The sequence below is a fragment of the Cloeon dipterum genome, chromosome X, assembly GCF_949628265.1.
Source record: "Cloeon dipterum chromosome X, ieCloDipt1.1, whole genome shotgun sequence".
Classification (NCBI taxonomy): Eukaryota; Metazoa; Arthropoda; class Insecta; order Ephemeroptera; family Baetidae; genus Cloeon; species Cloeon dipterum.
Genome location: NC_088790.1, coordinates 19,432,553 through 19,450,871, shown reverse-complemented (window position 1 = coordinate 19,450,871; position 18,319 = coordinate 19,432,553). Strand labels below are relative to the sequence as shown.

Below are 18,319 nucleotides of genomic sequence, written 5' to 3'. Positions count from 1 at the left end.
GCTTTCATTGGCATCTACCACCAATATTGTGCTAAATAAACCAAGTGCTAAATGAATTGAAGTTTTGATGGTGTGTTTATTTATTTCTAAACAAACTACCTTTGATTTTTCTCAAGTGCAGCAGATTTTCAGCAAAAAAGTAACCTTTTATCTTGCAGTTAACATAGAGCATAAGCAGAGAGGAAAATATCTGACGATCCATAGTGAAGAATTAAAGAAAAAGATGATTTTCTTTCTAAAAAAAATGCCAATAAGTAATCAGGAATTTATAAGTTTATTATATACAATCTTCATCAAAGGTTTGGTCGAGCCCTTGGTGAGGTAAAGAAACATACAACCGAAAATCAGCCTATACTAATCATGTTAGTGTTGCTCAATCATATCAGTGCAAATCTGATCTCTAGTATTTTAGGTATTTAATTATAAACATTAATTCTTTTCCAATTCTTTTTCTCAAAAACCATGCAATTCGATTTTTCAACAGATATTCTACAGCTAATTTTTTATGTCAATGCGCATGAGGGACGTCAAACAATTGCGTTTATTGCTTACGTTTATTTTATTTCCTTTGTGCCACTGCAGGATGCTAACGTGCATTATAATGACGTATGATTTGGCTGATTTTTTTAAATTCGCAGCTACGGCCGCGCTGTTTCAATATAGATTTATGATGCTAGAAGCGCTTTTTGTGTCAATGGTACCTTCTTGATTTTAAAATTTTTAGTCAACTCATTATTGTCAGTGATTAAAAATTTCAGCTTTTATTCGCAATAAATACACACAGTTGTATCGTTAAATTTCATTCTGTCAGTTCTACTTCGGAGAGTCTGAGACGAATATATAATTAATTTTTATAGCTGCTGTTTAATATGGAACAAAAGAGATTGTGGGCGTCAAACTAAAAATTACAAATTGCAAAGATACAGCTTGTTGTATTTGCGAGCAATACGATTGAAGTAATGACAGTGCGTACTTTAAATTGAGGATATAAAGGAAATAATTTTTGTCATATACACCAAGCTGATTATCAAACAGAAAAAAATTATAATAGAAAATAAATTGTAAGCGATTTTAAGGCTCTTCATCTCGGATTTAGTTTCTTCTCTTGATGATTTTCCCTTATTCCATCCCTGATAGGTACTCTCTGAGTGTAACAAAAACTCACAGAATTATAATTTTTAATAATTATTCCTCATTTGCGAATGGAATTGGCTTTTAAAAAAGTTTACACACTGCGCTCTTTGAATCCTCTTCCGCACTATCCAATATTTTGGCACGTGTGTTGGTTTCAAAAAAGCACGAGCAGGATGTTTTTATGTTGTCCTATACTGCCCATCGAGCTGATTTTCGAAAATTTTCAGTTGGCAGTGTTTTAATGAATGATACAGGATGATATTCGGTGGTCTGGTTTGCCTGGTAAAATTCGACTTATAAAATGTTAGGTGAAGTTAAAATATCATTATTTCAGATTTTCTTTGCAGGTTTTTAGACAAAAAAATTTAAACAGCCAAAGCTTTCCTTTATCCTTGCACAGGCTTTGTAGAGAATTCGAATTTTAAGACATGTCAGCAGCCAGAACATGTTCACTCGAGAAGAGTTGGCCTTGCCACATGCATTGCGGCTTGTTTGCAATTAAATGCACAATCAACCAACTGCAGTTTCAATGTGACCACAGGCAGAGCTATTGAGAAATACAATAATGTACGAAATATGAAATTATATTTTGGAACTTCTGTTCTGTATACGAGGATTTCAATAGCTCCAGGAGGATGGATGCCCAAAATGCTACCTCGCTCTGCAAAATGTTAAGTTATTGTTTTTGCCTCATGTGTTGAATCTCTCATTTGTTGAATTTATTGCAGTACCAAAGCTACAAAATTGCGATTGGATTTTGTAATGCAGCAAAAAATGCTTGTTAAGAAATAATTTCTCTACTAATTGCTATTTTAGTGGAAAAACGTTCAATCTTCATTTGTGGGAAGAGGATTAGTTTTGGAAATGTAGCGCTTACAGTATGTACAAATAATGCAATATTTTTACTGTCAAGGCTTAAAACGCAAATTCGCATGAAAGAGCGACTACGATTCAGTATCAATGATTTGTGGTATGATGGAGCCGAACAACAAGCACTGGATGCCGAAAAATTACGACGAGGTCAAATGCATGATAGAAGGCTTACGTCAGTATACAATGAAAATTTGAAAAAACAAAGAAAATTAATTTAACAGTTCAGCTGAAAACATCCAAAAATTGGGAAAGCTGCGTGTTCTGGTGTACAAGAGCGCATGCAGCAAGGAGTTTTTCTTCTGCTCCACTGACACCCCTCGATCGCTGCGGAAATCATTCCTTGGTGCAGAGCTGAATAGAAACCAAACTGTGTTTCAAGACGGCACTTGTGCCATATTTGAGTACAAAATGAAGCAAAAGAAGGCCGTGGACTTGCGACTGAAAATTACAGACTGTAAAGAAAAAGCTTACTTATTTTGCGAACAAAATGATTGAATTTCGGTCAATTTACAAAGTATTAATATTTACAATAATTTTGATTTGGTTTTTCGCTTCATTTTATTAATAAAGTTATGCAGTGAATTGATATTTTTTGTATTTTTGAAGCTCTTTACCTCTAGTAACAAATTAATTATTTTATTTTCAAATACCTTCGCAGGGAAGCTGTGAAGAAGGAAAGAAAACTTCCTTTTGTCTTAATGATTAAATTCCCATATTCAAAACTCATTATGTGAAGGGAGGAAAACGAGACGTCGCGCACTTCATACTCGAGCAGTATGCAGAAAAGAGGATAAACCGTGGCCTCTTGTTGCCTGCACATCCATCTCAATTAGTTTTCACGCTGCCTGCACACCCAAGATCCCCATTGCTCCGCTTTTCTCTCTCGGCTGCAGCACAAAAGGATTCGTTTTTTCTCTCTCTTTATTCCCGCGTCTGACGGCTGGCGAGAGCAAAAAGGCCTCCCCTGTTGCTCCGTCGCACCCACTCACTCAGCATCTTTGGATCAGGCTCTCTCTCTCTCTCTCTCTCTCATTTATAATTTTGTCGGACGCGGCGGTTGCGCGCGGGAACCTCTGTTTTCACACCTGCTGCTCTCGCGGCGCGTCGACCGATAATATTGGACTGCAATTCCACGCTGTGAGAGGTGAAGAAGGTCTATATGATTGGAAATTTGTTAGTCATCACATTCTTGTCCCTTCAGGGGTGCGTGTGCCGCATCGAAGGCACCCTTCTCTTTCGCTCAAAATTATAAGTACGGATCTGTGCTTTGTTTCCACACGCAACATGTATATATTTTTTTCACTAAAACTCTTGACTCAGAGTATAATGAAAAAATATTATGCGCGATAAATGAAGTTTCTGGATTGATGAAGTCGATTTACCAGAATAAAGTTATTTTATTCTAATTTGATACATTATTTGTCTTAATATTTATTCCCACAATCGTGATAGAGCTAAACGTTTTACTGGCATGACATTAAAAAGAATTTGCTGAGCATTTATTGAAAATTGCATGGTTAAGGAGGATCTAAACAGGAAATCGATCATTTGGCTTGTGGTGCAAATTCTTCTCCTAGAAAAATAAATCACAAAACTCACTCTATTTTAAGCGGGCAGACAGCTAAACTCGCCACTTGGGAAGCATTCCAATCAAACTTACAATACAATGAGGCTGAAATTAGGTTTTTGAACTAATTTTTCGAAATTTTAAATCTTTATTTCACGCCGACGTATGAGTCCAATTCAGTTGTTCAGTAGTGTAACCAAGGAGCGCCAGCCCATAATTCTTCTGAATTTTCATGTCTCTTTCCAATAGATCTTTTTTGTTTAAAAGTTTTATTAATAGATAATACACTTTTCGCAAAGTAGATTCAATAATATAATTTTTGTGATAAAACGGGCAAAAATAATTTTAAACACCGCAACCCAATATCTGTTTGAAAAAAGTAGACTATCAGATAAATATAGGTTAAAAAATGTGCTTTCCATGGAAAAATATCAAGTTGGCATAAAATTGCAAAAATTCGGGCGAAAATGTTATAACTTATTTTGATCAAAATATTTGGAAATATTATAGAAAAAAAATCATAAATTTTTAAAATTAAAAAATATGTGGCATAAAATCAACACGAGTTTCACTATTTTTAAGTTGTCGCACGAGGCTCCATCGGCATTCAAAAGAAAATGTCAACCCACTCAAATTTGAGGACGCAACGTTTTAGCATCGCATTGCTAAAAAAACAATAATAAATAACAATGATGTCCCGTCAGAAATTGATAAGTATTGGTTCACTTTCGCTGTCGCTCTGATTTATCGCGAGCATGGCAAAACTGGTTGCCGCAGCCTATAGAGACCGGTAGCACTCCATTAAGGTTGTCAGCAGTTGCTGTATATGCGTAGGAAGAGCATCTCTCAACAAAGAGCAATCAGATAAACGATCGGCTTCTGCCGGTACACATGCGAGCAGACGAGCTACTTGCCTCGCTCGTCTCGCGTATATTCACGGTGCACAACACATCACGAGCGGGGAGCGAGTCGGCGCTGCTTTTTGAGCAATAAAAAGCGAGCGGCAGCAGGTGCGTTTTGTTCCGAGTCAGTTGCTGCCGCCGCCGTCGCCGCCGCGATTTGCATTATTTTCCAGTTTCAACTCTCGGCAGGAATCACTCGAGCGGCCACTGTAAAAGGGCTGCGCACACGAAAATGACAGGAACTGCAAAGCTAATTCATGGTATTACTCGATGCTATCAGCTCGCACCATCGACGGCTGTTCATTCACAGCAAACTCATTAAGTCACGGATTGATTCAAACCACCGCAGATTTGATTACACCTCATTTTCGGCTTTTTAAACGGTAGCTGCCCTTCAAGGGTTTGCGAATCCAATTAGTTTTTAGGGGTGATTAACCCAAAGATATTACGAAATTAACATTTTTGCCTCGTACACACTGCAATAGTATGCAGGCTGATTCAACATTTTAGAATTTGGTCATGCCGTTGTATTCGCCCACTAATTGGAGAGGCAAAAAATAAAACGGATTTTAAAATCAGCTGTCGCACCTCCCCCACCTAATTTGCATCTGAATCGGTTGATTTGCATGCAAATTGTCTAGTTACCTGCGATTTTATGCTCGCTGATGCACCGCGTCCGAGGTAAACTGTTCCCAAAATGAACCATTATTTTTTAACCGCGAGCGACAAATTGGAAAATGAAAAATGGTATATATATCGTTTTGAACCATAGAAAAAGAGGAGTCGCGGCGAATCGGTGATTCATCTGGTCGAAAATCTCGTTAATTTTTCGAGTCCGCCCCCGTGGGCTCATTATTGTTTCGCGGCCATTTCCGGTGCACGCGCAACCACTGTAGTTCCTTATTGTGCACTTGCTCGCGCTCCTATTCCGATGGCCAGCAGCCTACGCGGCCCCAAAAACGCAATATTTGGAACCGCTCATCTGCAGAGGCTGCGCATCGCCGTGCTATAGTCCAAAAACAATCTGTGGTTACTGCGCTGCCAAATTATTTCCAAAGCTTTCAAACGATCTTGATAATAAACTTTACTGATGATTTATTTTGTCTTTAAATTTTAACAATGTTTTGTTCATTACGATTTGAGGAAAATAACACCGTTTAAAAATTAAAATTTATATCTGAAGGAAATAATTTTTTATGACAAAAATCATCTGTTTTCAGAGCACTCAAAATTTAAAAGCCTGCTGTTTTATTCTGTCAGCGCACCTCTTAAAAATTATTCTTTTTGCATATATATTTAAATCATTAAGAACCATTATTGCACATCAACAATTAAAAAACGTCGTGAAAATTTCCAAAGAACCGTTTACACGTTCCACACGTTCAGTAGAATGAAAAATTGCACCAAGAAACGATTTTCCTTGGTATGCAATCAGTTTTGGGGAGAGCAAAAAGTATTAATAAGATCTTTAGAGGAAAGCGTTGGCAAATTGCGTGAAAATGAAGGAAACCGGGCCGCAAAAAGCGAAATAGCTGCGTCGAGCATGAATACATTGGCGGTTGTTACAAGCATTGTTTTTTGCCCCTGGCCGCCCCGAAAGCCGAGCTCGTTAACGCGTGTTTTTGTGCAAGGCGTAAATTGTTATTCCAATCATCCATCCAAAGGTGGCTGGCTCCTTTTCACCAGGTTCGAATCGATTCGCGCCACCGCGGGCCGCACACATTGTCTGCGCGGCGAGGAATTTAATTTATTGCCGTCATGCACCTTCCAGAAGTAATAATGCATAATGAGAAATGACGCTTTTTGTCCGCGCGCACCGAAATTTATGTCTCGTATCTCAGTATTTTCCGCCTTCTGCTCGAGACGTGCTATATTTTATTACACGAAGCAGAAAATCCGAGTTTGGGAAACACGCCACGCACCCCGTTCTATGCTTAATCCTCTCTTTTGTGATCACAAAAATTGAATTCAACCAGGAGGGACCAAAATACGGCAAACGATTGTACGATGCTCTTGTATATAGGCGCACCTAAAATAACTTTGAACACAAACTAAGGAAGTTAAAAGGTGACCGACATTCAAAATCATTAAGCACTTTAAATTTATTGAAAAAAGCGAAATTAATCGATAAATTTGAAACCTTCAGAAAATTGTTATATAATCCAAATGAGCATGAGTTATGCTGGCTTTATTTACGGAAAATTTATAAACAGCGCGCTGAAAATATGAAAAATTGAAATCAAATATATATATGTTGAATATAATTAAAACCAGGCTTCATCCTCGTTGTCAAAAAGAGAAATTCGTCGTTTTTATTCCTCGACCAGTTTCGACGTCATCACATATACGTCCTAATCATGAGTTACAATTACAATCAAATACAACAATGCAATAATGTCACATCTAAAATCACAAAAAAAATCCATACAATTCTTAAAAAACACCCATGAGGCACCTGAGGCAAGCTCCAAAGACCAAATGTAAAAATTCTTTGTTAAAAACACGCACATCTCACAGGTCGTAGGGAACATTTTTATTCCGTGAGCTAAATTTTCCCCATTCAGCGCGCAAATTATTTTTCCAAATATCACAAAGCAGGTGGCTTGTTGGGTTACTAATAACGTTTTCTGAGCATTCCATTGCCACCGCCTCTAAAACTGCCCTCTTCCACAAATTTGTTTTTCTTGCTTCAAAATTTCCACATTCTTCCGATCAAACGTTGTGATATTTGGAAAATATTTTACGCGCTGAAGGGGGAAAATTTAGCTCACGGAATAAAAAGGTTCCCTACCACCTGTGAGATGTGCGTGTTTTTAACAAAGGGGTGGCTTAGAATTTTTACATTTGGTCTTTGGAGCTTGCCTCAACTGCCTCATGAATAGGTGGGTGTTTTTTAAGAATTGTATGGAACTTTTTGTGATTTTAGATGTGACATTATTGCATTGTTGTATTTGATTGTAATTGTAACTCATGATTAGGACGTATGTGATGACGTCGAAACTGATCGAGGAATAAAAACGACGAATTTCTCTTTTTGACAACGAGGATGAAGCCTGGTTTTAATTATATTCAACATGAAAACAACCTCGAGTGGTCACATATTTCAAATATCAAATATATATAATTGGAAATATTTCGCTGCTATTTATCTCCTCTTTCTGTATTTTTTGAATTATGTAAATTGAACTAAAATTGGAGGTTGCGCCTCATCAATTGTGTAAAATACACAAAATAATGCAAGTTTAAGAAATAAAATATATTCGTTTCCCAATAAAGGACAAAAAATGCTATTGTTACGACATCATCGCCCTCTTACTCTATATTAAGATATATTTTTAGAAAATTTTTTAAAGAAAATATAGTACCAATTCCTTCTCTTAGTAAGTGCACCTTAATTTTTAAATACTTTCCAAAAAAATACGTCTTTAGGTCAAAAATAGACATTTATTCTTCCATGCTGTGGCCCCACCTGTAGCTGCAACGGACGTTAAAAAACTTGCTTTTGTCGAATAAAAAATCTGGCCTTTGTGCCGGGAGAGAGATGATTCGGATTTGGGTTTTTGTGTGCGACACACACATAAAATGCAACAGGAGACGCGCGCACCTGACGGATGAATCGTTGATGAAAGACACGAGGCCCCTTCATCCTTTTTCGGCACAATATCTAACACAGGCGGATTTCAACCGCCTCGAAATGCGATGAAAATCCCTGCTGCACGCCTGGGTGATGGAATTAAGGTTATACGAACCGCTATCAGATAAGGGATTAAAAAGCAATAAAACTCTTTTGAAGTGAACAAGGGGCTATGCGCTGCTTCTTAAGTTAGGGTTTATCAAATTCCTACTCTGCTTTATTGCGTGGGTATAAAAAATTTGCTTTTGTGCTCATGCAGCTCACAAAAGTAGCTCCCAATTTTTTGTTCAATAATCTGGCTTACAGTTAAAAATTTTCTGTGATTTTATAAATTTAATTTTTTTAAATAATTTGAAATTTGCGAGAAGTGACAAACATATATCTTCTATTATTCCACTGTAACAACAAAAGGAATTTTCCCCTAAAATATTTCTGCTTAGTTGCTTAGTCAATATTCTTTTGTCACTGCTTTCTTTTCATTCTTAACCTTCAGAATTTATTCCTATAGTTGACATTAAAAATACAGTCTTAGGTAAATGATAACCCCCGGTTATTTTGTCAGATTCTCATGTTCTTTTATTTCAAGGAAACTCATTTCAGAAATAAGTACAGTGTGCAAAACAAAATATCGCGTGATCGATTTGTTTAGGAAAATGCTCTCAATAATCATTTTATAATTTCTTTGATATATATACCAGCTATTTTCGAATCCTAATTACCCACCCTTGAGATGATTGTAATTTCGCTGGAAAAAGGTCGAACCCAGGATGACCGCGAGCAACCCTTTGTGCCTTGTGTGAGAACACCTGAACGAGGAAAATGAGAGTGGGCGTGTGAGTGAGGGCTCATCTCTCGCTGGCCTCGCACAAAATATCGGTCTGCTCAGTGTATTATAAAGTAGTTAGCAGGATGAAAAATTAGTGGGGACTTGCCATAGTAGAAAAGGGAGAGAAGTAAACGATCGTGGGATCCAGAGAAATGCAGCGTCGAGAAAGATTACACACGCATCTTTGCCTTAATGAAAGGTTGCATGCGCGCCAACGTATATACACATAACTTCCTTCCATTATATTATTTTATTCTCCAATCGTTTAGCGCGGACAGGAAAAAAAATTGGAGGAAAATTTGATGCACAATTTTTTGTGTAAGAGAGCACGCGCGAAAGGAAACGTAGAAACCCGTTTCTCACACATTTCTTACAAATGTTTTTGGCGGAAATTGTATGTTACTTGTTCATTGTTTGTGTCCGGCCTGGGGAGGGGGACCAGCTAATGACCGGAAAAACGGACGCGAGCCTATAAATTAGATTCTTATTACTATGCAATTGCGAACCCACCCTTGTTCAGCTCCTTTCATCAACTGCAACAGGCTGCTTGCCGAATTTTAAACGAGTTGTTTTTTCATTGCGATATTTTATGCCTGTCAGACGCTCGTTATCAAACAAAGAGCATTTTTAGTCTAACTAAGAATAATTTTAGATCAAAGAAACTTTGGAAAAAATGAATTTACTTAGGTAAAAAACATCTCAAACCAAAATGTGATAAAAATTTAATTCACAATTTTTTCCGTTCACTCACGTGCTTGCTGGGATATATGTTAATTAACCTTTTAGTTTTTCTCTAGATTTGGTTTTGTTTCATGAGAATGCATTCCCTAGTAAGTGCGAGTAAAGATATAATTTATTTTTCAAAATATTTTTGTTGAGGATGACAGGGAAGTAATAATTTTATATTAATGTTTCAGCCGTTTGTATTGCGTGCATTAATATCACGGGACGTATTCTATAGCGTTTCAATAAAAGACCCCGGTGCGGAGGCAGTTCAGCATAAGCTGGTCCTTTTCTGGACTGAGCTTCTTCCAATGAGGTCGTACGCCCATGTTATTTGTTAGTTATTGGGACTCTGAGTTTTCGCGAGTTGTTCGCCCATGTCAAAAGATATGAACCGATCTTTGAAATCTCGCTAAGACATGCTCAAAAACTTGGCTAGTGGCATCTTTTAAACTGTTAAAAGGAAACAGACCAGCAAGACCCAATTTATATAAAAAAAATCTAGCAAAGATATACAGCCCGAATGTATAAGTGTTTATTAAATAAAAATAAACGGAATGTACCAGGACGGCATTATTTTAATAAAAACCTTTTAAAAAAAACTTGCCAAATTTTCACCTTTTTGTAATTACACCAAAATTGCATCAAATTCTTCTTGGCGAACGGCAACATTGTGTGAAACTCTCCACAAAGCTAGATTCGCTGTCGGTGACCTGGCAAACGGTTCCTGGGCCGATTCAATTTCGATTGTGATTTGACATGCTGTGTGTGCTGCGGTTGGTGCTCGATTTAAAGGACTCTCGAGAGCAGACCATTCTTCTCGGAGCTCTTTCAATTTCCCCTTTGGCTCTCATCATCTATGTGCAACTGCACACGTGAGCCTCGCTTCCCAGGGCGAATTTATTCCGATTTCATTTTATACTCATAATATGAGCCTGTGAGATGAAAGCCGAGATGGATTTCTTGCACCACCAGCTTTGTCTGCGTTTTCTGTTTTACACTTGTATGTACTTCGGTTTTTTTCTCTATAAAAAATCAGGGTTGAGTTTCAGGCTTTGTCCGACGCCTTTATTCGGGCGAGGGAGGACGAGTGTAGACAAAATGTGATGAGAATGGATAAAAGAGCCGTTTTACTCGCTCCAAATTCCACGCCTCTTGCGCTCAGACGGCATTTTTATACTCATTGCCAAAACTATACAAAGGAAAAATATTTCGAGCGATTTAAGGATGTTTTTAAAAATTTGATTCGATTTTTATGGTGCAATTCTATTTCAGAGAAAATGTTTCTGCACGTTAAGTGAAGAATGTGATTAAAGAGAAAAATAAAAGCTGTACTCCAAGATCCTGGACAGGGTTTTCGTAAGTTTGTTCGCCAGAAGTGATGCCTTTTCTCTCATGCTTTTATAATATTAATTACTATGCCAAAACATGATTTTGTTAACAAACTTTGAGGAATAAACAACAATAACATATATTTATATTAATCTTTCTTATTTTAACAGTCAACAAAATTTTTAACTGTTTTAGAGTAGTCAATTACACATCTATTTTTTATTACGACGACTTCTTTTTTGGACCACAATTGTTCTTTTAACGAGACCGTATAACAATAAAGTAAAGGAGAGAATTTTATGAGCACACAAAACTTCCATATTTTTCTATCACAGTATCAATTAAAAATAATAGAACTATGATCAGAAGAAAAGTCTGGAAAATGTCTGGAAAGGAAAAAATCTGGTGCTAAAATTTTTTATTAAAGAGTAAGTGATGGATACAAAACTACTCCTGCCATTCCTGCAAAAGAAATTTTTACAATGGCTGCAAATACAAAATGCTGATAATATTAAAAACCCTTTTAGTTACTTAATTTATGTTTATCTGAAAGAAAAAATAAAGAAGCCACTGAAGTAGAAAATCAATCATTTTACCTTTCATTTATATCAGTAAACGAGAGATAATGGTATCTTTTTGTAAAAGCAAACCAAAGGTTTTATGTACATAGCTGTGTTGTTAGCTCTCAGCAGAGCGTAGTGTGTCAACTTTCGCCTTTCGCCCTGAGCAGAACAAAGTGCCATGCGATACAAATAACGTTTTGCTCTGATTGAGAAGAGAGCTGTGTGTTCGTCTTCCGAAGCTCACTCAGCCGCAGATTCGCGAGAACACCAATTTGCCTCGTAGAGTGCCAAGTTTATTTCTCATGTTACACTTTGCCAGCAGCTCGAGCCTAATCCAATCTATTCATAATTAGGGGCTTATCAAATGAGCAGGAAAAACATCCATATGAGGCACACACAATATTTTGTCTTGTTCAAAAGTGTGATGCCGCTTTCCTTCAAAGGTGTCGCATTCACCACTAGTTAGGTGGCTCTCGGACCTATTCTTTTTTTCCACGAAAAATGTGTGTGGCGCGGACGCCTGTGACTCATCATTAGTAAGTTTGCCGATAGCCCGCCCGCGTGCAATGCGATGCTTCAAAACGCGCAACAAAGCCATCAAAGGTTGTTTATAACTGCTCCTTTGGCGACACAAGAGTGCCGCCTGCTTTCCGCGCAGATTACTCATCTCGAGAAGTCGAGAGAATCTACGGGCACAAGAGAATGCGGTCGTTGCGACATTTCCCTCAGGTCACAGGACCTCCAGGATTTTATCGCACTCACAGACAGTATTAAGAGGATAATGCCTCTCCAAAAATAGTCTCCACGCGCATCGGGCCCAGGTAGAACACGAGTTTTATTTGGCTTTCGTCGTCAGTCTGGACCCCTAATGCACATTGAACAGTGAGTGGCGGCACTAGAAAGGCTCATTCCGTTAGTATATTATTCTGAAAACCACAGGCAAAAATAAATTGAACTTTTTCTGGATCTATAAACTAAAAAATTCTTAAGTTGAAATTTAACTCAAAGAGAATAGGTGGTAAATTAAAAAATAAGATATTTTGATTTGATCAGGAAATTCATTACATAAATGAGTATATTTATCACCAAATGAAATTGATACATATTCAAGTCCTTCATAAATTCAGATGGATTTTGAAAAATTCGAGCTGATGGCTTTTTTACTAACCGTTTTAGTACCCATTTATAATAAAAATCTCACTCAAAGAATTTTTAGATGCAATGTTTAAAATATCCTGCAAAATTAAAGGTAAATTGTGGAAATTGTAAATAATTATATCCACTAGTTAATTTTTTAAAGTAAAAAAACAACATCGTCTCAACGCGGCGAGAGATTCTTTAAGCTCTATAACAATTTCTTGCATTGTGTGTATTGGATTGACTGCAAATAATAAAACCATACAAACTCAGTATTCTACAATGCATGTCTAATTATTTTTTTAATACTCACAGCTTTTTATGCTGTACTCTTAGCACTTGAATTCTCTTGATCGTGTGAATTAGAGAAGACAGGATACGCCCCTGGAGCAGCCCCAGCTTTGGAGGCTCTCTCACCTTAATCTCTCTCAGCTTTTCTATTTGGGTCTCCAAACACGACGGCTGCGGTGGTTTCCTCTCCGCGACTTATCTCCAGTGTTTTATCGCGCTAGACTAATAGCATGCGGCCTTCCTTAATACTCCAGCAACATTCAAATGCGACTCCCATAATGCAACCCTCGCCTCCGCACGCATTTCTATTTCGGGAGCTAGCCAGCCTGATTGTGAGCGGCGCGCATTCACGGAATATCATTAAACGTGGAGAGTGAACCAAATGTTCAATAGCACCACTCGGAAAACGCAAACAAGTTCCGAGCGGGCTCAGGTATATATTTATTGGCCACACGAAATATTGGCGATCGCTTTACGAGCGGCCCTCTCAATAAAATCCCATTGTTGTTTCGGCCGCCGCCGCTAATTTATCGTTTTCCGAGCACAAAGGCCAATAAATAAGCCAATAAACTGGATAGTCGTTTTGAATAATGTATTCAGCGTTTAACCACGATGCCCTTCGATGAATTCCTTTTTGCAAAAATGGTGGAACCACGATGTAGCAAACTTTTCTTGGAATAGAGGGTGCATGGATGAAAACAGCAAATCCGATTCGCAAATTACGAAAAATTGTTTGAATAATTCCAATGCTAATATTAGATGCCCATTTATGTTGATATGAACAAAAAATCAATTTGAAATTTTAACCTTCTGGTTTGTACAAATTTATTACATATTTATTTGGTAATTATCTATTTTGTGTAGGAATTTAGCTCTTTTAAAATTCAGCTGTTGTTTTTGCAGGACCCCCCAGTGAGACACAAAACTAGCTTTTCAGTATATTTACTTCATGTTATTTTTTGTTTTAACAACAGGGGCAGATTCTATTTGCTTTAGTGTACAGTTCGTTGCACGGGCGCATCCCCAAATATTTTTTCTATAGAGTGATTTATTGCACGTGGACAAGGAATGCGTTTTAAGGGTGTCGCCTTGGCGCTGACCATAATTCCCCGACTATACCTGATGGGGATGGCAACTAGAGGCGATAAAATAAACCAAATACGCCCGCCTATACTATGACTGTAGTATTTTTTCTATTTTCAGGAATTTTACTTCCTTTGTTGTTGTTCAGCTAAAAGCGAAATAGTTGGGGGTTGATTGATTGTTTTGTATATATTGTCAGGGAGGTAACGATCTCGTCGATAACAGAGCGAGACCTTCGATGGTGTCAGCTGCCCCGTGGGACTGACTGGCCGCTGATGTTGATAACATCATGGATCTCCTTTATTGCCTTTTGCTTTCAATTTACAACGTCCTAATTCAGTTTAAGGGACTGTCACCAGATCCAGAGAAATAGAATCAGAAACCGTGTTAAAACGCAATCCATTTTTACCTTCGTCTCTTTTTTTTTTGTGGCTTTTCAACTGTGAGTCAGGGGCTAAGCGCATCAAAGATATACCGCATTGGCTAACTAAATTAAAGGGGTTGGCCACCAAAGGTAATCAAGGGAACCCTGGCGTCGGGTTTCTTTCTCCTGCATTGCGGTTTTCTGTTAAAAAAGATACACTAACCAATTAAACTCGAATTAAAGAGCAATCGGGATTTTAACGGGGGAGGATATTTTAGTGGGGTACAAAATTAATCATTTTTCATCTAGCACAAAAAAAACTTAGATTACCTATTGGAGGAAGCGATAGTTTGCTCTCTCCAAAAAGCTGTCTTCCCGATTTATTATGCAATTATTATGAAATTGATATAGTACAACATAATTTATTAAAAAATAAATTTTTGCTCTTGGAAATGAACATTTTTTGGCATTGCATTTAATTTAGAAAAATTTACCCCGCAGTTTGATACATTTTTATATCTCCAACCAGACGAATGTCTAGCGTTTCAATGCAGTCCTCGGTGCGGAGGCAAGTGGCCCTTGTGTGGGCTGGGTCCCTGTGCGGCCTGGTGCGCCCATGTTATCCGTTCGCGGTGTTATTGGGACCCGGGTTTCAGCATTCGTGCTAGTGCAGTGCGTGCCCTTCCCGGTCCGAGGACAGGGATAAAAGAGCAAAAAAAACTATAGTTTTTCTGGACTAGAAACAGAAGCCACCACTGTAACGAAAAAATGGTGAGTAATTTTGGTATTTGGAGGAAATTAATTTAATTCAGAATATTTCACGCTTTTTATTTCAATAAAGCGTAAAATTACCCGTGTATTTTTATGTACAACGAATGATTAAATCCAAGCTCACAAATCTTTTCTAAACATTTGTCAGCAAGAATTTCGCGTTTCTCTAAATAGAAGCGCAGTTAGAAGTGAGAGATCGTGTGGGGGCAGCAGATGGATCCCTCTAGCAGAAAACGCTCTTTTCACTTTGAAGTCCGACAAAGGCCGACGGTGTGTGCACTTCTCAATAAAAATGTTCCTGTTTATACAATGTGACTTTTGAAGGCCTCGGGATGAAAAGGAGCGAAAGCCATATATGCAGCAAGGAGCATAGAGTTAAGCTGTAATCTTACCGCGGAGGCACGTCCTGATCGCCCGCTTTGTGCTTCAGGGTGCAAGGAAAAGAGGATTACTCGTCTCTAATGCACAAGGAGCAACAATTGCCACAGGGCCGGGTAAATAAAGTGCTGCCAAGACGGGAAATATTGTCCGCAGATGTCGCGCACACAAGGCGCAAAAAGTAACCCTATAATTGGAAATTAAGCAGCTGTTGGCAGTTGAAAGAACCTTGTTAACCCTTCTCATTCAACTAGTTTGATAGGTGCACAAAATCCAAATCAAAACCAGACGATGGCTGGTATCGTAAATAAAAATAAGGATAAAGAGCAGATTTCACACTTCATCCAGACAGGAGAACGGGTGTAACATTTAATTATTCTTTTAATATACCTTAATAATAAATTTTATGAGATAATATTTCGAGCTGATGAGGGTTTCTTATACAGACTGTACTCATCAGGGCTCTGGCATTGATAGAATATTACAAATCTTTTCAGTGCGGATGTGTTTCGAAAATAAAATGTTTTTCCAGACTTTCTCACATTAGTTTGTTTTGCTTGAGGATGCCTTCCGTAATAAGTGCGAGTACCTCTCATTAATAGTTGTAAAAATGTTGTAAAATTTCAAAATATAGTCTTTTCATACCCATAAATCCTGTTCATCAGTCTTTGTCTTAAAATTAGGTGCAAGTAAAATCCCTAGTTTGACATCTTTTCTTTCCATTTTTTGTATTCTATTTTGAAATAACCAAAGAAGAGAAAAACAAACTTTTTCCGTTTTGTGGTTGTCCCCATCGTCTTTCCCCAACCCTGTGGGGTGGCTGCGGCTGCAGTACTAACCTTTTCACAACCAATGTGGCTCTGCCTAATGACCTCATCAAAAACGAAACAGTTTTGTTCTAAAAATTTTTGTCACAAAATGATGTTAAATGAAAAAAGTTGTGTTATACCTGTTTTTACCTAAACAACAAATTGGGACCCGTGAAAAATCGAATCAGGCATTTCCCACGCATCGGCACGCAGGCCGAAAAATACTATAAAATATTTGGGTAATTGCCTGCGCTCCACACATCGTCCTAGTACTCCATTTCACCCGTGCAGACGCGGACTAGGGAAAGAAGAAACAAGTGAAGACACGCAAAGCAAAGCGGCTGATCGTTGGCCTCGGCACGAACGCAGCTTCTTATAATCTCCCTTGGGTGAAAACTTGTGTAAAAAGCAGATATAGTATTAGTATTAGTATACGCATGAGAAAATATGCTGACGCTACCCGCGGCCGTCCTCGCGATCAGAGTACGTTTCTCCCACACCCTGAATAATAAACAACCTTTGAAGCATTCTAACGCGCTGCAGGTGTTTATTCTTTGCTGGGCCTGAAAGGTCTTAAACTGTTGTAAACGACACATCACACAAAATTAACAAAAGAGCCCACAGTTTATTTGCTTTGATTTGAATTTACGAAAATTCAAACTAAAAATAAGGAAATATTATTTTGTTAAATATTAATTCAACTGATTAAATTTTACTTGTGTTTTAGGGCGAGAACAATATTTATAAAACTATATGACACTAGAAATCTAAATGATTTAAAGAAGAATTAACTGTTTAAATTTAATTGAATTAGTTAATTTAAAAAATAATTATAATTTCTAGATTTGGAGAGGTTTTTCATATTTTAAAATTGGAAATTGCAACACATTAAGTAAGGAAGCTGCGTTGATTCTGAACTGAATATCCAATTATATCAAATAATGGACATTCCTAACTTCTGAGTAAAAACTATGTATAAAGTGTTCTGGAGTGTCTGAAAAACAAAGACTGGTTTTTTATCTTGTCGAAAACCTGACCGATTTCGGTATATGACATGTCCAAAGCAAAAGTGTGAAATTCCGTGCTTAGAACTGAAACGCACCATTTGTGACTCATCAAGTGATCAATTAGCAGCAAAGACTATAGCTGGAGTTTCTTTTTCTTGTGCGTTTCGAAAGCGGTCGGAAACAAAGCTTGTGCGTGTGTCTCCTCTTTTCACTCGGAGTTTTACAAAGAGAAAGACAAGACTGTAACACACGTTCGTTCGTCGCGGTGTGTTAATTAAGAACGTAGAGACAGGTGACAAACACTCGTCTCTCACGCGCACGAAATCTGCTTTTGCCTCTTCTCGAACTCCGGCCGGCGAAACTGCAATCTCTCTCGCTTCAAAGCAATTAACAAGTAATTAGGATTTGCGAGAAGACATCAGCGCGGAGAACAACTTTCCTCATTATTTTTTATGCAAATCACCAGCCAATTAGATTGTTTTTTTGCTTACGCAATGCAAAAGACTCTCTGTATGCTGATGAGCCGGCGCCCGTGCCTGCTTAAGACAAAAAACGCGAGAGGAAGATATTGAATTAAAGCTGCCGTGATCACGTGACTCGCTAACGGCAAGAGACCGTCTTTGTGCGCGGGCCTGTTGCATTTTAATTTTAAAATTATACACTCAATAGTGAAATGATTTTGCAATTCTTGATTTAGAGAAACAAAATCTGCAATCCATTAACAGAAAAAAATAAAATTACTATTTACAACAACTTCTTTCAACATAAACCAACTTTTAGAATTTCCAGGTATAACGGTCATAAAATCCATTAAAAATGTCGATTTAAATAGGTTTACAAAACAAATGATCTGGGATGGCAGTTTTTCTGAAAAAATGTCATTATCTAAAAATATTATTTATGGCTTCCTTGCAGAGTAAAATTT

The 18,319-nt window shown here is 37.7% G+C and overlaps 1 protein-coding gene across 1 annotated transcript in view; it reads right to left on the bottom strand.

Moving 5' to 3' along the window:
* Positions 1-10,439: 10,439 nt before the first annotated feature.
* Apt1 (Acyl-protein thioesterase 1) overlaps positions 10,440-18,319 on the bottom strand; it is a 38,310-nt gene continuing 30,430 nt past the window's right edge. The window contains exon 9 of the transcript XR_010575540.1: positions 10,440-10,450. The gene's annotated coding sequence lies outside the window, so the exon portion shown is untranslated. The remainder of the gene's footprint in view (positions 10,451-18,319) is intronic.